At 44.6% G+C, this 22,049-nt stretch overlaps 1 protein-coding gene and 1 pseudogene across 1 annotated transcript in view; one reads left to right on the top strand and one right to left on the bottom strand.

The window, feature by feature from the left end:
• Window positions 1–22,049, top strand: part of LOC129697949 (kelch-like protein 1) — a 357,960-nt gene that overhangs the window by 226,249 nt on the left and 109,662 nt on the right. The window lies entirely within an intron of this gene.
• On the bottom strand, window positions 880–1,047 carry LOC129698502 (U2 spliceosomal RNA; annotated as a pseudogene).

Raw genomic sequence — 22,049 nt, 5'->3', positions numbered from 1 at the left:
TTGTCCACTCACGGTTCTTTGTTTGCAAATGGTAGCATTTTTTGGGGTCCCAGTGCTGGCTGAATGGCCGCCTTCCATGTGTAGTTCAGATCATATTGCATATTACTAAACAGAGCTAGTGCGTCTAGATGGTCTTTGGTTACCTACATTTAGTCCAGGGTGCGAGTGTATTCTATGATGCCTTCCGTCAATCCCTTTAAGGTTCTCTGGATCTTGAGGTCCTGGTTCCTGATGTTCGTCCCCATATGCTGCCAAATGCATTGGTTTACACTGGGCACCTGTAATGCCTCACCGTTGCCAGGTGGCAGATGTCTGGCCAGTGTCTGTAAATTTTTTCCCTGTTGGCGTTTGTGGCCAGACATATAGTAATACTATTGCCATCCTGGATCCAAGTCTACCCATGTTTGACTTGGTTAAAGTAATCAGCCACCATGTCCAGCAGAGTCCCTGCTGTGTTAGGATCATGGGATGCTGTATTACCAGGCTCTGGCCCATCAGGGTCCTGCCTACTCTTTTTTATAGAGTTAGAGATCTCTAGGGTCCCGCACGGGGTACCCATGTGGGGCTTAACTGCTGCCCACTTGTCTTTTGTTCTGCGGACCCCTCTTGCAAGTCAACCCAGAACTGACCCACAGTGCTCCCCTCTGATGGGGTAGAAACATTGTGCAGCCCTCAAAGAGGTACTGCTGTGGGTTATCACGTTGGAGCAAGGCTCCATACACCGCTTCTTCCCGCTCCAGCCCTCTCGGGCGCTGGTTGCCGGCGGTTTTATGCAAAGTCGGACCCTTCTCAGTCCACTACCCCCGTACTGACGGTACTGGTCCCTTGCGGTCGTTGCAGCCGGTCAACCCCACTCTAACGCCCTCAATTCTGGGCACTCCTACTTATATGGTCCTTAGCTAAGGAACATATAAGACATTAAAACTGATGATAACAGCTATTATAGATTTTATTTAATATATGGTCCCTAGATAAGGGACGTATCAGATATTAAACTGATAAGAACAGATACTACACTTGGTCTTAGCCAAAAGGCCTAGAAGCGATCATTGTAACTAAAACCCTGGTACTCACATACTGGTCCCTTGTAGTAGATTGCAGCCAGACAACTGCCAAGTCCTTTGCTGCTGAAAAATGAATTTTCTCACCGTGCTGGAGCGAAGTTGGGCACAGGTGTTTTCCTCCTCCGGGAATCGATGTGCCCATGCTGCTCCTGCCGTTGCCAGCTCCTGCCGTTGCCAGCTCCTGCCGTTGCCAGCTCCTGCCGCAACCTGCGCTCCTGCCGCAACCTGCGCTCCTGCAGCTGTCAGTGCTCCTGCAGCTGCCGGCTGCCACTGCTGCTGCCCGTACTCCTGCAGCTGCCCGTACTCCTGCAGCTGCCCGTACTCCTGCAGCTGCCCGTACTCCCGCAGCTGGCGGCTGCTGCTGCCGCTGCCGACTGCCGCTGCCGCTGCTGCTGCTGCTGCCGCTGCCGCTGCCGCTGCCGCTGCCGCTGCCGCTCCTGCGGTTCTCCCGCCGGCCTTCTGCAGCTTACATGGACCCGGTCCATGTCTGCACCTAGAAGGTAAGTTGAAGGAAACGCAGGGTCTCTTACCTGCTGTTCCCGACTTTCCTTCTCCCGCTGGTGACCGTCGTTCCCTCCGTTGCGGGTTGGAGCCGCTCGGACCAAACCCCGGTGTTCACGGGCCTGGTCCTTCGCGGCAGTTCCGCAGCCGGTAAAACCCGGCTGTTCCTATCCCGGTGCCTACCTTTTGAAGAAGGTTTTCGTCCCCAACGTCCCGTTCCGACTCCATAAGTGCCGCTGCACTCGCTGAGCGTTTCGAGCCCCGGTACCGCTGGTCCGTGCTGTCTGTCCCGCAGCCTCTGCGCTGGCTGCTAGCGACTGGTCCCAAGTCAGTCTCGCTTGAGACTGGCATACGGGACCTCTTTACTTTGCTTCCCGCCCGGCCGAGAGGTGAATTTTGCCGGTGCGGGAGCAAAGTCGGGCACAGGTTGTTCCCCTCCAGGGAACTCGTGCTGTTGCTGCTGCCGGCTGCTCGCCCTCCACGGGTCTCCCCGCCAGCTTTCCGCAGCCACCTAAAAGTAAGTAGTAAAAGAGGGAAAACGCAGAGTCTCTTACCTGCTGTTCCCGACTTTCAAATTCTCCCGCTTGGGGAACGCCGTTCCCCCTGTGTGACTCGTTGCAATGCGTGTAGCGATATGACACGCATGCGTGGAAGCGGGGTTCTTCACGAAGTCACTCACGTGACTCCGAAGTAAAATTGAATCTGAATCTGAATCTGACAAGATACTATCTCTCAGATGGAAGCATCTCTTGCAGGAAAAAAAAATTAATTCCTTGATAGGTGTTACCCGTGTGATGGATTGGATGTTTGCCAATTTCATTCAGGATTTTCCATCGTATGATTTTGATTACTCCCAATATCTATCTCGTTATTTTCATTAAAATAACTGAATGAATAAGATTTCAATCTTTTGATCAATTAATCATTTCATCTTTTGGTATTAATTTAGGGTTCCATTAAATGCATTGGTCCTATCTGCAAACACATCTTTACTACTATGCAAGAGATGGTTGTAAATGTAAGTAATGATGTGTTTGCTGATAGGACCAATCTCTGCTTAATGCACTTAATGATGTATTTAAGGATTATGTTATTTGTCCCAATAATTTGAATTGAAATGGACTCAGAAAATATCTCATTCACAAATGTCTTTTGAGACAAGAGACAAGAGGCATTTATTTGTCACATGTACCAATTGGTACAGTGAAATGTGTGGTCACCCTACAGCCACATGACTAAAAAAGAGCACAGAATACGATAGTCTTTAACATAGACATCCCCACACAGCGGAATCAAAGTTTCCCACTGTGAGGGAAGACACCAAAGTTCAGTCGCTGACAACATGAAACAGCCGGAGATAGAACTAACTAGGTGAATCGGTTGTAAAACATGGGTGGACCACAATGAGGCCAAACATCTAGGATGGGGTTCGGCGACCTACGGCACACGGGCCGAATCCGGCCCGTAACCCGCAAAAGCGCGTTATATTTTCAATTTGTTTTCGCGGGGTCGGGGCAGGCGAGCCGACCTGAGAACTGCAGCCAGTCCCTGGGATGTGAGCTAATCTGGGAACGGCAACCAGTCCCTGGGAACGCAGAATGCCAAATTGATCATTATGGACAAATTGGGCCAGTCAGGTACATGTTGTATAACTCTGACTTTATGCAGATCTGAATGGGCTTAGAATTACCATTTAAGCAAAATTGCCCTCACATTCCCCTATTTTGATTCTTGAGATTAATATCCCTTTGCTCTGTTAACAGCGTTAAAGTAATTATGAGGTAGAGTCAGGAAAGGGAACACGTTTTTTTTTAGTTTGTTTTAATTTGTTAGTTGACTGTTTGTTGATTGCCATAATTTCTGAAATGGTCTTAAAGCAACTTAACTGTTATAAAGCAATAATAAGTGATTTTTGTCCAAACAATTGGAACTTGCATAAAATGTTTGCTTTATTAGCAGGACTGCCAATTCTCATGCATTGAGCGTGAGACTCACGCATTTCACAAAATTCTCACGCTCTCACGCTGATCACAAAATCTCTCACGTTCAAAAATCTGCAGGTGCTGGAAGTTCAAAATAAAGCAAAAATTGTTTTAAAGGCGGGTTAAAACCATGAAGGGAATATAAGATGAATGCATAGTCTTTTTCCCGGGATATGTGATTCAAGCACTAGAGGGGATTGGTTTAAAGCAGGCTGTCAAACTACTGGCCCGCCAGATGATTTTGGGGGAAAAAAAGTAGTTTAGTTTCTCCCATGCAGATGGTGAGACACAACGGCGGTGGTCCCAGCATCAACCCCCCTCCCCCTTCCTCCCTGGTGAGCTGAGGGGGGAGTCTTTGTGAGTGTGCGTAAAGGTGAGATGACGTCCCTGTGAGTGTGAGCAGTGAGGGGGGTCCCTGTGAGTGTGAGCAGTGAGGGGGGTCCCTGTGAGTGTGAGCAGTGAGTGGGGCCCCTGTGAGTGTGACCAGTGAGGGGGGTCCCTGTGAGTGTGAGCAGTGAGGGGGGTCCCTGTGAGTGTGAGCAGTGAGGGGGGTCCCTATGAGTGTGAGCAGTGAGGGGGGTCCCTGTGAGTGTGAGCAGTGAGGGGGGTCCATGTGAGTGTGAGCAGTGAGGGGGGTCCCTGTGAGTGTGAGCAGTGAGGGGGGTCCCTGTGAGTGTGAGCAGTGAGGGGGGTCCCTGTGAGTGTGAGCAGTGAGGGGGACCCCTGTGAGTGTGAGCAGTGAGGGGGGTCCCTGTGAGTGTGAGCAGTGAGGGGGATTCCTGTGAGTGTGAGCAGTGAGGGGGGTCCCTGTGAGTGTGAGCAGTGAGGGGGGGTCCCTGTGAGTGTGAGCGGTGAGGGGGGGGTCCCTGTGAGTGTGAGCAGTGAGGGGGGGGTCCCTGTCAGTGTGAGCAGTGAGGGGGGTCCCTGTGAGTGTGAGCAGTGAGGGGGGGTCCCTGTGAGTGTGAGCAGTGAGGGGGGGTCCCTGTGAGTGTGAGCAGTGAGGGGGGGTCCCTGTGAGTGGGGAAGACCCTGTGAGAAATTAAGGGTAAACAGGCAAGAAAACGGTGTGATTTCAAGGTAGAATTATCAAACAAATTCTGCATAAAGGGGACGCTGCATAAAGGGGATGCCAGGGGCGTTGCTCCTTGGAATCCTACCAGGATCCCCATTTCTCTTCCACTTTTTTCAGTTTTTTTCCTGTCTCATGCCTGTCTCACCAGGGCCCTGTAAAACTGCAGTAGGACCTCCTCCGAAACTCACATCCTCTCGCAATGAAGGCCAACGTTCCATTAGCTTTCTTCACTGCCTGCTGTACCTGCTCATCTGATGAAATTCTTTAACTTGAAATGTTAACTCAGTTTCTCTCTTCACAGATGCTGCCTGTCCTGCTGAGTGCTTCCATTATTTTCTATTCTGATTTCAGATTTCCAGTATTTTAATTTCACAATTTTAGTTTTTCTATCTTATTTAATACCAATTTCAATACCCGTGTTAATGTCACTTACTATTCATTTTATGCTTTTACTTTAAACTAAGTTTGTAAAAATCCAGTGAACATGTCGAGATTTACATCACTATGAAACTGGAATTACACCTGTCTGATGAAGTTCCAAATAAGAAACAGAGATGAAGCACTAACTGTTGATATGAAGTGCGATGCAATCTAGGCAGAGTGGGTTGCTTGACAGACATCCTATCCACTGCAGTAAATGGGAAGCAGTCGCTCCAGAGTAGACCATTACAAAACGCACTGCCTTTGCTCTCCCTAGCTATTCTGACAGAACCAATTAAGCACATTCTGCCACTAAGATAAAGGCCAGCAGATGCAAAGGAACACCACTCTCTGCAGATCCTATGCAAACCTCATGCTGTCCTAACCTAAAAATGTATTGCCATTCCCTCATCATCACTGGGCTTAAATCCTGGACTCCTCACTCAATGACTTCACCAAATGGAGTCCTCTGCTTCAAGAAGGAGACTCACCCACCTCAAAATTTAAATGTCAAAAGTTAAATGTTATTATTTTGCTTTCTGGCCATATAACATGGATGTTTATTAATCATGCATGCTGGTATCTATTTCTAGACATAGAAATGCACTGATAAACAGTATTTACAATTTGAATGTCTGAGGCTTTGCCCCCTTGAGGAAAGAAAAGCTTTCTTCTGATATTGTTTCAATGCTGATAGATGAACTGTGACATGCACTTCCACATACGTATTGCAGCCCACTCAAAGAATTGAGTGTATTGAAATTCCATCGATCCTGTCTTTTTTCTCTTTATTGTTGTAAAACGAAGATCGTTACACAATTCAACTTGTTCAAACAAAGCCAATCTAATTTTTCAGGATCAGTCTTTAAAAAAATTATGTACACCTGCAAGTTGTGAAAAAGCTCCCTTTGTTTTAATCTACACCACAAATTGAGATGTTGCTGACCTGTTAGCTATTAATTACTGCAGATTCATTCAGCACTGTACTAAATCATTTTGGTTTAAAACATGAAGTATAATACAATCTATTAAAATTGGGAACACTTATTTTTTTAAAGAAAGGAATTACCATTAATTAAGACACTTAATTCAATGTCTTTGGTTATTGCAAGGGCCATTTTTTTCTTTTGTTAAAACTTCCCTTCCCATGTTTACTTTGGGCCTCATTGTAAGAGTGCAGGAGGTCATAGATAGAAAGGTAATATTAAGAGTAGGATGGTGAATTAAGCAATGCTCTCGTCTTGCTTTCTGCCTGCATCACAACTGGCCATCTGTGTCTGTGTTCTCTGTGTGATGTTGTTTCAATTTTTTCTGTCTCATTAGTGTGGCCCGAGCCATTGGTAATTTCCCACAGCCCTGCTATTATTGACAAAATATCCCTGGAGTGAAGGAGGTTGAGAGGTGACCTGATAGAAGTATAACCGTAAGATTTTGAGAGGCATGAATTGGGTAAATAGTCAAAATATTTTTGCCATGCCATGTATCAAAACACCCAAGTTTAAGTTGCGAGGGAGGAGTTTTAAAGTGGTTCTGAGGGGGTAAGTATGTTTACACAGAGACTGGTGGATATTTGGAATGTACTGCCAATGGAGGTGGTGGAATTAGATACAATCACTTTGTTTAAGAGGTAATTAGACAGACACTTTTGTAGGCAAGGCATGGACGAATACAGCTTTAATGCGGACAAAGGGAATTAGTGTAGTTGGGCAAAGGTTTTGGCATGAACATGGTGGGACAAAATTCCTTGACTACTACTTTATGATTCAATTACTCTAAAAACCTTGCTGCCTGCAAAATTACATCGTAATCCTGTCCATAACCACTTCAAACCTTAACCCCGCTTTAACTGAACCACTCACCCCCTCGCCAATACACACAACACGCGCACACACACACACACACAACACGCACACACACACACACACACACACACACACACACACACACACACACACACACACACACACACACACACACACACACACACACACACACACACACACACACACACACACACACACACACACACACACACACACACAATATATATATTCTGTGACCTCATAACACCACAATAAACATGGCCAGTGGCCAGATCAAAGTGGCAGGTTTCTAGTGAAACTAAATCTCCAGTAATGAAAGAGGAGGGATGATTATCCCTCTGCCCATAAATTGAAACCCTAATGAGCCTGTCCCACCGGTGACTTTTTAGGCGACTACAGGAGACTATGCGGTCGCCACAAGTTCGCTAGTGGTTGCCGGGGAGTCGAAAATTTCAAAACTCGGATAAACTGCATGGTCCGCGAGTGTTGGAGAGCCGGGGCTGCGGGAGGGATGGGAGTAGTACCAGCGGCCGGAACAGATGCGGGGAGCGGGGACGGACAAGTGTTTGCCGGGGCCGACGTGTCGCTTGCTGCAGCTCTGGCCATGGAGCACTCCGGACAGTGCATGTCCCGGGTGTCGGAGGCGTCGGAAGCGTTGCGCCGCTACCAGGAGTGTCTCTGTGCCGAAGGGACAGACTCTGAAAGGGAGGTGGAGAGAGAGAGAGGGAAAGGAGACAGGTAGATAGTGGGGAGAGAGAGAGGGGGTGAGAGGAGAGAGAGACGGGGGGGGGGGGGGTGAATGGGGAGAGAGAGAGAGAGGGGGGGGGGGAGAGAGGAGGGGGGGGGGGAGTAGGGGAGAGAGAGGGGAGAGAGAGGTAGGGAGAGAGAGAGGGGGGAGAGTGAGGTGGGAGGGGGGGGGGAGTGAGAGGGAGGAGAGGGTAGGAGAGAATGGGAGAGAGAAGGGGAAGAGAGAGGGGTGGTAAAAGAGAGAGGGGGAAGAGGGGGAGAGGGGAAAAGAGAGAAACGGGGGAAAGAGAGATAGGGGCAAAGAAAAAAGAGAGATAGAGGCAGAGAAAGAGAGAGAGAGAGGGCAAGGGAAGAGAGTGAGGTAGGAGGGAGAAATGGGGAAGAGAGGAGGAGAGGGGGGGGGAGAGAGAGAGAGGTGAGAGGAGAGACAGAGAGAGAGGGGAAAGAGAGAGGGGATAATGTGTGGAGAGGGAGAGGGAGGGGGAGATAGAGGGAGGGAGAAAGAGGTTGGGGGGGGAAGCGCAAGGGGGGGGAGAGAGGGGGAGAGAGAGGGGGAAGAGAGAGGAGGGAGAGAGAAGAGGAGGGGGAGAGAGAGAGGGGGAGAGAGAAGAGGGGAGAGAGAAAGAGAGAGGGAGAGAGAGAGAGAGAGGGGAGGGAGAGGGGACAAGAGAGGGGAAGAGAAGATGGGAGGGGAGAGGGGAGAGAGGGGGATAGAGAGGGGGGGAGGGAGAGAGGGGAGAGCGAGAGAGGGGGGAGAGAGAAGCGAGGGAAGGGGAGAGAGTGAGAGGGGGAGACAGGGGAGCGAGGAGGGGGTGAGAGGAGAGACAGAGGGAGAGAGGAGAGCGGGGAAAGAGAGGGGGGGAGAGAGAGCAGGGGAGACTGAGAGGAGAGAGAGCGGAAGAGCGGGGGGGGGGGAGAGAGAGTCTTTGTGTCGAATTTGCCCAGGTGACCGGCATGGATCAGGCTGCAGCTCGGTGCATCCTGGAGGACAACCAGTGGCTGCTGGAAGTAAGTACCAAGCACTGGGTAGAAACGGTGGAAGGTAGTGGACTTCAAATGGGGGTGGTTGGTGAAAGCATCCTGCTTGCCTGCTAGATTTTCACTTACTGTAACTGCAGGAAAAATGTTCCCGATGTTGGGGGCGTTCAGAACCATGGGTCACAGTTTAAGAATAAAGGGGGGGCAGTTAGGACTGAGATGAGGACAAACTTTCTTCACGCAGAGAGTTGTGAATCTGTTGAATTCTCTGCCACAGAAGGCAGTGCAGGCCAATTCACTGGATGTTTTCAAGAGAGAGTTACATTTAGTTCTTGGGGCTAACAACATCAAGGGATATGGGGGAGAAACAGGAAAGAGGTACTGATGTTAGATGAATAGCCATGATCATATTGAATGGCAGTGCTGGCTCGAAGGGCCAAATGGCCTATTCCTGCACCTATTTTCTATGTTTCTATGCTTGAGTATATGGCAATAAAACTCGATCACTTGATTTTGAAGCATTCATGCATGGTGGAGGTATAATGTAGTCATAGAGTGATACAGTGTGAAAACAGGCCCTTCGGCGCAACTTGCCCACACCCGCTAACATGTCCCAGCTACGCTACCTGCTTTTGGTCCATACCTCCAAACCTGTCCTATCCATGTATCAGTCTAACTTTTTCTTAAATGTTGGGATGGTCCCTGCCTCAACTACCTCCTCTGGCAGCTTGTTCCATACACCCATCACCCTTTGTGTGGATAAAGTTACCCCTTAAAAAGTTACCTCTTAAAAATACTTCATACAAAAAACATTGAAATCATACTTCTACAGTGCACTAAAACATGATTTTAATACATCAAATTTCAAAAAGTCCCTACCCTTCTTCCACACCCTCTCCCCACTCAGTTGCTCCACTCCCTCACCGGGTACCCCCAAGGCCAGTGATCAGTGATCGCACAGCCTCCCCCTTTCAAAAATGCTCCAATCCAATTTAAAGCATATATATTGCATTTGTGTAAGTTATAAGACTCGCTACAGTATGCACCATATTGCACAATTTCAAGCTGGAAAATGCAAATGTTCCGTACCAATGGGAGGGGTGACCCTCCTCCCACCCCCACCCCTCCTTATTGTGTCTGATGTCCTGGACATTTATATCTGAACCATTGTGAACATAATCATAAAGTAAGAAAAAACTAAAGAAAACTGAAAAAAACTGACTGTTGCTCTGAAATAATAAGAGAAAATGCTGAAACTTCATTGTGAAGAGAGAGACTGTTAATATTTCATGACTGATCCGTCTTAAATGAAATGTTGCCACTATTTCATCACTAAAGCATCAAGAAACTGAACTGTTATCTCTGGCTCCCTTTCTCCGTGGATTATCAGTTCAGTTTATTATTGTTACGTACCGAGGTACAGTGAAAAGCTTTGCCTAACCTGCTGACCCTTTACAGTATTTTCTGTTCATATCACTTTAATCAAGATGATCTGGTCATTTTCACCTACTGTTTGTTGAAGCTTGTTGTGCACTAATTGGCTGCCAAGTTCTCTGCATCTCAATGTACTTCAATGAGCACTTCATTAGTGGCTGAATGGAAGCGATGTAAAAATAAATGCACGTCTTGTATCCTTTTATGATTATGTTTTATTTACATTTTCTTTTCAGGTTTTCTAATGCTTTTACGGGACAAATTATGTCTTTTAAAATAATAATATGGGGTAATTCTGAAATGTCATCAACTTTCATGAATCTGGATATATCGGGCACATTCCACAGAAGGCTATTAAATGTTCCTGCATTGACCTAACCATTGAGATTTTTGGCCTAATTATGTATGTGCATGTTAAATAATGCATCTTACAAATGCATTGATGGATTTGAACAGAGGCCAATTTTTAACATCAAAAACTTTAAAGCAAAGTTTTTGCATAACTGCCTTTGTTTCTTGAACCCTGCTTTTTTGTTCCCAATTGTTCCTGTCACCTTGACAATAATAGAAATGGGTTAACTATAACAAGAAATTAAACAGTTAGCAGCAAAATTAGCCTTATAATGAAACCAATGATCACTATTTAACAGCCTGCCCGATAGCCGAGCAACATATTTTAATTTTAGTAAGGCACAATTTCTAAACATTAAGTTTGTAGAAAGGAACCACAGATGCTCGTGTATACCAAAGACAGATACAGTGCTGGAGTAGCTCAGCGGGTCAGGCAGACTCTCTGGAGAAAAAAGGATGGGTGATGTTTCGGGTTGTGACCCTTCTTCAGACTGCTTTCTATACATACCTTTCTTTGAAGCTCAGATAAGGTGAATTATGTGATTTATTATTGTGACATTTTTTATCTTGTTTCTGTTACTTTAGAAAACAGAGGCTAGGAAAATGGACAAGGGTGAGCCAGTGGATGTAGTGTACCTGGGCTTTCAAAAAGCATTTGATAAGGTCCCACATAGGAGATTAGTGGGCAAAATTAGGGCACATGGTATTGGGGGTAGAGTGGTGACATGGATAGAAAATTGGTTGGCAGACAGGAAACAAAGAGTGGGGATTAACGGGTCCCTTTCAGAATGGCAGGCAGTGACTAGTGGGGTACCACAAGGCTCGGTGCTGGGACCACAGCCTTTTACAATATACATCAATGATGTAGATGAAGGGATTCAAAGTAACATTAGCAAATTTGCAGATGACACAAAGCTGGGTGGAGTTTGAACTGTGAGGAGGATGCTATGAGAATGCAAGGTGACTTGCACAGGTTGGGGTGAGTGGGCAGATGCATGGCAGGTACAGTTTAATGTGGATAAATGTGAGGTTATCCACTTTGGTAGCAAAAACTGGAAGGCAGATTACTATCTAAATGATGTCAAGTTGGGAAAAGTGGAAGTACAACGTGATCTGTGGGTCCTTGTTCATCAGTCAATGAAAGTAAGCATGCAGGTAAGCAGGCAGTGAAGAAAGCGAATGGCATGTTTGCCTTTATACCAAGAGCGGTTGAGTATAGGAGCAAAGAGATCCTTCTACAACTATATAGGGCCCTAGTGAGACCACACCTGGAGTATTGTGTGCAGTTTTGGTTCCCTAATATGAGGAAGGACATTCTTGCTATTGTGGGAGTGCAGCGTAGGTTTACAAGGTTAATTCCCGGGATGGCGGAACTGTTATATGCTGAGAGAATGGAGCAGCTGGGCTTGTACACTCTGGAATTTTGGATGTGAGGGGATCTTATTGATACATATAAGATTATTAGGCGTTTGGACATGCTAGAGGCAGGAAATATGTTCCCGATTTTGGGAGAGTCCAGAACCAGGGGCCACAGTTTAAGAATAAGAGGTAAGCCTTTTAGAACGGAGTCGAGGAAACACTTTTTCTCACTGAGAGTTGTGAGTCTGGGGAATTCTCTGCTTCAGAGGGTAGTGGAGGCAAGTTCTCTGGATATTTTCAAGAGAGAGCTAGATAGGGCTCTTAAAGATAGCGGAGTCAGAGGATATGGGGAGGAGGGAGGAACGGGGTACTGATTGGGGATGATCAGCCATGATCACATTGAATGGCAGTGCTGGCTCGAAGGGTCGAATGGCCAACCCCTGCACCTAATGTCTATTGTCTATTGTCTCTTGTTATAGTGTTTGTGTGGTGAAATTGCAATACGCATGTTTAAAGAAGTGTTTTATGGTTAAACAGTTTGTTGGGATGAAATATAGCTTAGTGTTCTCAGATTCCTACTTGGATATTGTCCCAATTGTAAAATTAGTTTACAAATAGCTAAGTTATTCCGTCCATTCTGTTGCAGAAGTTATCACTGCCCTATGGTGGAATGCTGAATCACTGACCATAATTCAGCATTTCCTCATTAAACTGAGCAGGAATCCAGAAGATGTCCCTAGTTGCCTGGTACCCTGATTACAAGTGCTGATATTTCCCTGCCAATATATTGCAAAATCTCTCCAATTATTCTTTTTAATCTGTTATTAGATGTTTATTAAACAGTGAGAGTAACAAATGCTTAAGCCTCGTTTATCGAAAAATGCTAAATTATGTTGACATTAAAGCAGCTGGGAAGGGAAACTGTTGTCAGCTCATTATCTTGACCGACACAGATTTGACTTTTTCTGCCTCCAAGCGTGTTTGTGCACATTTCACTAATTCAGCCTGGACTCAGCAGCGACTGCTGAAATGCTTGGACTAAAGTGAAAGCTTGTCGCTTTAATACTGCTTATCGTCTAGTTTCTTGTACTGGACACATTACTTACTGATGCAAACTTAAATTAAATTGTATTATTTTTATTGAAATGAAATAACAAAGACATTTGAAGTAAACAAATTGTGGGAATAGTGCTGCTGCCACAATTTGGAATAAAATCTAGCTGTCAAATCTATATTTCAGTTTTAGTGCTGCTCTTTCAGCCTGTACAAAGTCTGCCCCAGAGACCTCCATCCCTTTTACTTACTCGTTAGCTCATACTGGCCAGTATTTGAAGACATCAAATTGTCCTTGGTTATTTAGATATACGATGCAGTATTGTTTCAGCCATATATTGTTATTCTCTAATGTAGAACCATTGAAAAAAATACATTCCATTTCAAATTATTCATCTGATTCCCTTTTGAAAATCCCCGATGTATCATTATCCACCAACGCCGTATTCTTGATCATAACGGCTTATTGTGTAGAATAGCAATCACCCCACTCATTCTTTCACCGATGATCTCAAATCTATGTCCTCGGATTAACAAACCTCCAGCCACAGGAAATAGTGCCTCTTCATTTACTCTCTAAAAACCCTTGGCAAATATAAAACCTTGAACAATATTCAATTTTGAATATTGATGCTGATTTTCATTGCAAACTACTTATGTCAAGGTATCTGTAATACGTGATTGAATTATCATTAACAAGTTTACAAAGTTAACTTATATGAAAGCTAACAGCACTTCACATCAGACAGAACTGTGACTTAACCGTGTAAGAAGATATTGAGAGAGGTAGCCAAAGCATTGGATGAAGAGGTATGTTATAATGTATTTTTAAGATTGAGGTGATAAAGTTCACTATTTAATACGGACAACAACACACAGGGTTAAAGGTAAACCATACAAGCTTCACTCAATTTGTCATGACTGGAGTGGCGGGGACTAGTACAGAGAGTATACCAATACACTCAGTGCTCCCTGACCAGCCATTTAAAGATATAGTGTTTTACAATTTCTTATATACTGTTAAAGTCAAGTCATTCTTCCAAAAACTACAACCAAGGAATGTTTGATTCAGTTTATTGTTTTTGTCAGGTGTACCAAGATACAGTGAAAAACGCTGCTGTATGTGATGTCCAGGCAGATCATACCACACATGTACAAAATATTGTGTTAAAGTTATGGAGATTATGAGGACATAAATTTTACTGACATCTATTTATTTGGAAAGCAAATAACATTTCAGATGCTGGAATCTGTAGCGAAAATAGAAATATTGGAAGAACTCAGGCAGTCAAGCAGTATTTGTGGAAAGGGAGATCAGTTAATATTTCAGTTAATAAATCACGTAACCCCACTTTTTAAGAAGGGAGGGAGAGAGAAAGTGGGGAATTACAGACCAGTTAGTCTAACATCGGTAGTGGGGAAACTGCTAGAGTCAGTTATTAAAGATGGGATAGCAGCACATTTGGAAAGTGGTGAAATCATTGGACAAAGTCAGCATGGATTTACGAAAGGTAAATCATGACTGACGAATCTTATAGAATTTTTCAAGGATGTAACTAGTAGCGTGGATAGGGGAGAACCAGTGGATGTGGTGTATCTGGATTTCCAGAAGGCTTTCGACAAGGTCCCACATAAGAGATTAGTATACGAACTTAAAGCACACGGCATTGGGGGTTCAGTATTGATGTGGATAGAGAACTGGCTGGCAAACAGGAAGCAAAGAGTAGGGAGTAAACGGGTCCTTTTCACAATGGCAGGCAGTGACTAGTGGGGTACCGCAAGGCTCAGTGCTGGGACCCCAGCTATTTACAATATATATTAATGATCTGGATGAGGGAATTGAAGGCAATATCTCCAAGTTTGCGGATGACACTAAGCTGGGGGGCAGTGTTAGCTGTGAGGAGGATGCTAGGAGACTGCAAGGTGACTTGGATAGGCTGGGTGAGTGGGCAAATGTTTGGCAGATGCAGTATAATGTGGATAAATGTGAGGTTATCCATTTTGGTGGCAAAAACAGGAAAGCAGACTATTATCTCAATGGTGACCGATTGGGAAAGGGGGAGATGCAGCGAGACCTGGGTGTCATGGTACACCAGTCATTGAAGGTAGGCATGCAGGTGCAGCAGGCAGTGAAGAAAGCGAATGGTATGTTAGCTTTCATAGCAAAAGGATTTGAGTATAGGAGCAGGGAGGTTCTACTGCAGTTGTACAGGGTCTTGGTGAGACCACACCTGGAGTATTGCATACAGTTTTGGGCTGCAAGGACATTATTGCCATAGAAGGACATAATTGCCATAGAGGAAGGACATTATTGCCATAGAAGGAGTGCAGAGAAGGTTCACCAGACTGATTCCTGGGATGTCAGGACTGTCTTATGAAGAAAGACTGGATAGACTTGGTTTATACTCTCTAGAATTTAGGAGATTGAGAGGGGATCTTATAGAAACTTACAAAATTCTTAAGGGGTTGGACAGGCTAGATGCAGGAAGATTGTTCCGATGTTAGGGAAGTCCAGGACAAGGGGTCACAGCTTAAGGATAAGGGGGAAATCCTTTAAGACCGAGATGAGAAGAACTTTGTTCACACAGAGAGTGGTGAATCTCTGGAACTCTCTGCCACAGAAGGTAGTTGAGGCCAGTTCATTGGCTATATTTAAGAGGGAGTTAGATGTGGCTAAAGGAATCAGGGGGTATGGAGAGAAGGCAGGTACAGGATACTGAGTTGGACAATCAGCCATGATCATGTTGAATGGCGGTGCAGGCTCGAAGGGCCGAATGGCCTACTCCTGCTCCTAATTTCTATGTTTCTATGTTTCTATGTTGAAGACCGTTCATCATACATGATTTGAAATATTAACAAGTTTCACTTTACATATATTCCATACCGGCCAAGTTCTTCCTGCATTTCTATTGTTATTTATTTGTTCAGAGGAGATGGTTTTTAACGATAAAGCTTCCATTTTTATTTTCCTCACAGGTCAATACAGATTCTTGAAACTCCATATCAATGTTGTCAAAAGTAAAAAGACAATATTTATAGATTATTTCAATGAATAGATTCTTCCTATTTGTTATGTGATCTTTCAGTGGATGGAGACATTATTGGCCATGCCAGCAATTATTCATTCCTAATAGCTTCTGAATTGGGAGGCAGTGGAGAGCTGTTGGGTAGGGAATGACATTTAGACCCAAACAGATAAGATGTCAAATTGTGACTTCTGAAACCGTGTTGTATTAGATGAGTTTAATGCGGATAAATGTGAGGTTATCCACTTTGGTACCAAACACAGGAAGGCAGATTACTATCTAAATGGCATCAAGTTGGGAAAAGGGGAAGTACAACGGGATCAGGGGATCCTTGTACATCAGCCTATGAAAGTAAGCATGCAGGTACAGCAGGCAGTGAAGAAAACAAATGGCATATTGGCCTATATAACAAGAGGAGTTGAGTATAGGAGCAAAGAGGTCCTTCTGCAGCTGTACAGAGCCCTAGTGAGACCACATCTGGAGTATTGTGTGCAGTTTTGACCCCCTAATGTGAGGAAGGACATTCTTGCTATTGAGGGAGTGCAGCATAGGTTTACAAGGTTAATTCCTGGGATGGCGGGGCTGTCATATGCTGAGAGAATGGAGCAGCTGGGCCTGTAAACTCTGGAGTTCAGAAGGATGAGAGGTGATCTCATTGAAACATATAAGATTGTTAAGGGCTTGGCCACGCTAGAGGCAGGAAACATGTTCCCGATGTTGGGGGAGTCCAGAACCAGGGACCACAGTTTAAGAATAAGGAGTAAGCCATTTAGAACGGAGAAGAGGAAACACTTTTTCTCACAGAGAGTGGTGAGTCTGTGGAATTATCTGCCTCAGAGGATGGTGGAGGCAGGTTCTCTGGATGCTTTCAAGAGAGAGCTAGATAGGGCTCTTAAAAAATAGCGGAGTCAGGGGATATGGGGAGAAGGCAGGAACGGGGTACTGATTGAGGATGATCAGCCATGGTCACATGGAATGGCGGTGCTGGCTCGAAGGACCAAATGGCCTACTCCTGCACCCATTGTCTATTGTCTATAGCCATTGCTGTTAGTTGGGACTTGCTCATCTTCAATAAAGGATGTTTGTTCAGAAGCTCTAATACGTTCTTTGCCTAATTGAACAACAAAGTAGAAGCATGGAATTTAAGTTATCACATGTAAAGCTTTCTACTACATTTGAGGCCAAGTCAGTGGATATTTTTTTAAGGCAGAGATTGATTCTTGATTAGTAAAAGTGTCAGAGGTTATGGGGAGAAGGCAGGAGAATGGGGTCAGGAGGGAAAGATAGATCAGCCAATATTGCATGGTGGAGTAGATGATGGGCTGAATGGCTTAATTCTACTCCTTCTCCTTCTCCTTCTGATCTTATGACCTTATTTGCAGCAGTCAAAATCCTTGTGGGGTGGTTTCCCAAGCTCCTTGGGATTTGCAGGACTAATTGTAGCAAGCGGAGCCAATTGCTCAAAGAGAGCAACATTCTGCTTACACTGGCTTATAAATTTTTGGCCTCAATGTTGTAGCTCTGCCAAGAAAGTGTGCTCTGCAAAAAGAGAATTAAACCCACAATCATTATCAAGAAGCAGCTGCGTGAGGTGTGCTCTGCAGATCGATGACCGAAGCAAGGAAGTGAGACTAATTGAATGTCTCTTTCAAATGCATGATGGGCTGAATGTTCAGATTCACCGCTGTGGTCTCTTTCTATACATTGCCCCACTCTGTGCCAATTACTGTCTGTGACATGGAGCTCATCTCAATGTAAATTGGGTCATCATTGTGAGAGCAGGAGCCCAAAATAGCCAGGACAAATAGATCAGGTTTGAATGGAGCATTACCATTGCCATGCACATGACCTCAGGTTATTCTCACTTAATGAAGTGTTCACGACTCTGCTCTTGACCCAGATGTCCAGTTATCAGGAAAAAATGTCAGGTTATAGCCATAGAGGTAGGTCCAACAAATTCTGAAATTCAAAAATTTACAGATGCTGAAAATGTGAAATAAAAACTGAAAATACATAATAGGTCAGGCTGTATTCATCGAAAGAGAAACAGATTTCATTTCTGATATATTTTATCAGAACAATCCGTCTGAATGGTCCAGGCCGTGAAGCATTAATTGTTTTTATTACCACAAATATTGCTTGACCAGCTGTGTGTTTCCAACATTTTCTGTTTAGTTCAACTAATTCTTAGAGGGATAGACAGAGAGGGATAGACAGAGTTGACATGGAAAAGCTTTTCCCACTGAGAGTAGGGAAGATTCAAACAAGGGGACATGACATGAGAATTAAGGGACTGAAGTTTAGGGGTAACATGAGGGGGAACTTCTTTACTCAGAGAGTGGTAGCTGTGTGGAATGAGCTTCCAATGAAGGTGGTGGAGGCAGGTTTGTTTTTACCATTTAAAAAATAAATTGGATAGTTATATGGATGGGAAGGGAATGGAGGGTTATGGTCTGAGTGCAGGTATATGGGACTAGGGGAGATTATGTGTTCGGCACGGACTAGAAGGGTCGAGATGGCCTGTTTCCCTGCTGTAATTATTATATGGTTATATGGTTATATGGTTAATTGTCAGACCCAAGCTCCTATGCGTTAAGAGTTAAATTGGCATGTCGTAAAGGTAATGCTAAGGTTGTTATGGGAGATTTCAACATGCAGGTAGACTGGAAAAATTAGGTTGGTACTGGACCCCAAGAAAGGGAGTTTGTGGAGTGCCTTTGTGATGGATTCTTAGAGCAGCTTGTACTGGAGCCTACTAGGGAGAAGAAATTCGGGATTTAGTGTTGTGTAATAAACCAGATTTACTAAAGGAACTCAAGGTAAAGGACCCATTAGGAGGTAGTGACCATAATATGATGTTGTAATCTACAATTTGAGAGGGAGAATGGAAAATCGGAAGTGTCAGTATTACAGTTGAACAAAGGGGTCTATGGAGCCATGAGCGAGTAGCTGGCCAAAATTGACTGGAAAGATACCCTAGCAGGGATGACAGTGGAACAACAATGGCAGGTATTTCTGGGAATAATACAGAAGGTGCAGGATCAGTTCATTCCAAAGAGGAAGAGAGATTCCAAGGGGAGTAAGGGGCGACCGTGGCTGACAAGGGAAGTCAGGGACAGTATAAAAATAAAAGAGAAGAATTATAAAAATTATAAAAAAAATAGTTAAGACCAAAGTAGACTGAACCAGGTGAATTTACTATGGGGGAACAAGGAAACGGTAGACGATTTGAACAGATACTTTGGATCCGTCTTCACGAAGGAAGGCACAACCAATCTCCCTTATGTATTAGTGGCCAGAGGATCTAGGGTGATGGAGGAACTGAAGGAAATTCGCATTAGGCAGGAAATTGTGTTTGGTAGATTGATGGTACTGAAGGCTGATAAATCCTCAGGGCCTGATGGTCTGTATCCCAGGGTACTTAAGAAAGTGGCTCTAGAAATTGTGGACGCATTGGTGATCATTTTCCAATGTTCTATAGATTCAGGATCAGTTCCTGTGGATTGGAGGGTAGCTAATGTTATCCCACTTTTTACAAAAGGCGGGAGAGAGAAAACAGGGAATTATAGACCAGTTAGCCTGACATTGGTGGTGGGGAAGATGGGGCTGTCCCACTGCGGCGACCTATTCTGCGAGTTTAGATGAGTTTGTCCTTGAGTCAAACTCGCAGCATGGTTAACACGTGGTCCTAGGATGTCTTATGAGGTCACTCGCGGCCTCAGCTAGGTTGCAGAAAATTTTTCAGCATGTTGAAAAATTTTCCGCGAGTAAAATTTGGTAGGCATGGTTCTTTATAACTCGCAGTGCAGTGGAGTGGAGTCGTTATTTAGTTACAGGCAGTCGAGGGCAGCCTTACGCAATCTACTTCACTGACTGAGCATTTTGATTGGCTAATTGGAATTTTCAGGACCAAGGTAAACCGACCGGTTCTCTCTCCTTCTCTCTCCTTCTCTCCGCTTCTCTCCCCTTCTCTCCCCTACTCTACCCCCCGCCCACGCCTTTGCGGTGTGTGTGTGTGTGTGCGTGCGTGCGGTCAGTCGATCCAGCTGGCGGTTTCAACGCTGACGGTGGATTCTGCTCGAGGTTTTCCAGGCGAGTGCCCTCGAGCTTGAAGGTCGAAGACACACTTCTTAACTCGCGGATTAGGTCGCTACAGTGGGACAGCCCCTATAAGCAGAACAATTATTTTAAAGTGTGAATAAAAATCTTTATAAGGAACTGCGGTGAGTGAGCAGAGGAAAATGTGAAGAAATATCTTTATAAGATATGTCTTGAAGTAGTTAAGTGTGGCATGTTGGATCAGCCTGCACTGAAAATCCGTTATTCAGAATAAAGAGAAAACATAACCTCCTTCATAAATATACAATATATTCAGTTCAATTGGCACCAATTGATCTGAATTTTGAAAGGGAAAGCAATGTGTATCTATTTAACACTAATGGTCACGGTGGCGGAGTGGTAGAGTTGCTGCCTTACAGTGAATGCAACGCTGGAGTCCCAGGTTCGATCCTGTGCACGGGTGCTGTATGTACGGAGTTTATACTCTCTCCCCGTGATGTGCATGGGTTTTCTCCGAGATCTTCGGTTTCCTCCCACACTCCAAAGATATACAGGTTTGTAGGTTAATTGGCTTGGTAAATGTAAAAATTGTCCCTAGTGGGTGTAGGATAGTGTTAATGTGCGGTGATCGCTGGTCGGCGAGGATCCGATGGGCCGAACGGCCTGTTTCCACGCTGTATTTCTAAACTAAACTAAACTAACAATCAAGAGCATTTTGTTCTCTCACCAGTACTTTTAATCACAATGTCAGCTGAGCAACTGTGAGAATTTAAATTTCAAATATATAAAGATGGTTGTTAAAAATGGGCTGAATTATTTTACTGTTCTATCAGCGTATAATGATTAGCTTCTGAGTGTCCATCCACATAGAAAAAAGCCATGTATGGTTGAGTGAACATGACAGGCCATCATTCTGGGCAGTAGACTGTGTATAGCATGGCTTTGCCCTTTGTACGTGCTTCTTAACAACATATGGTTGATCTATTAATCACCTATGCAAACCTCCAAAGGATGTGCTTGTTCCAACTGATAAATGAACAGGAATATCTCAGTAACAGAACTAATGAGGCCCTAGAGAGGAAGAACAACAAGACATGGGGAAGGCAGTGATGAAACTTAGATAGGAAAGTAAATTAACCAGCAAAGGACAAACAAGGTTAAATGCAACAAGATCAGTGAGCTTGACATTAGGTCATAGGCAAACCCAATGCAAATTCAGTTACTGATTATATGTAACTCAATTTGTTTTGTGTTTCCTTGGCCCTGACTTTTAAGCTATTAATTGACAATTTCCTTATTTGAAGCTGATCTTGAAAAGCAAGTCTAATTAGCTGAGCAAGAGAGTAGGATCAATTGTATTACTGTGACATTCTCTTCACATATGTAGATTGGACATGAAATTGTTGTTTGTCCTACAGTCTATTCTGGGGGCCACTAATATCCAGAATATGTGCAAGAATGCTATTTTGCCACATAAGTGATGTATAACATCCTGAAGCCTCGGTCTGCGGAGCTTCTAGCAGCAGACGTGGAGCGGACTTTACCATCGGAAAGCGGGCCGATCACTTGCTGGGGATCGCTGGAGAAGAGCTCCGACCGCTGGCCTGCTGCGTTTATCATCCTGAAGCCACGGTCTCCGGTAGTGGCCAATTCAGGAACTCCAAACCGCAAGTGTGTTCGATCTGTCCCGATGTCGGAGTTTTGACCATCCCGACGAGTGGGCTTGCACATCGGGCCGTCCGATACAGCAACTACAGAGGGTCAAGGCCCCCGACCATGGGTGAACAAAGGAGGACTGTCTGAACTTTATTGCCTTCCATCACAGAGAAGAATGCTGTGGTGGATGTTAATGTTAAATTTTATTGTGCGTTGTGTTCTTTTAAATTGTATGGCTGCATGGTAACTAATGCGAATATTGAACCTTGAACCTATATGGTTGGCTGAGTCTACATTTTTCTATAACCACAGGTTTATTTGTGGATGGCTATATCAAGCCCATGGCCTCTGTTTCATGCACAGTGCAGATTCCACAATGATATTAACTTTCCATTTTGCATTGGATGTCGCATAATAACAATAGAAAATGCAGATTAGGTGCCACCTATGGAAAGACAACCAGCTATTTTTTACCATATAACCATATAACCATATAACAATTACAGCACGGAAACAAGCCATCT

This window comes from Leucoraja erinacea, chromosome 6 (genome assembly GCF_028641065.1).
Source record: "Leucoraja erinacea ecotype New England chromosome 6, Leri_hhj_1, whole genome shotgun sequence".
Classification (NCBI taxonomy): Eukaryota; Metazoa; Chordata; class Chondrichthyes; order Rajiformes; family Rajidae; genus Leucoraja; species Leucoraja erinaceus.
The sequence above is the reverse complement of the archived record's forward strand: the minus strand, read 5'-3'. Positions and strand labels throughout refer to the sequence as shown.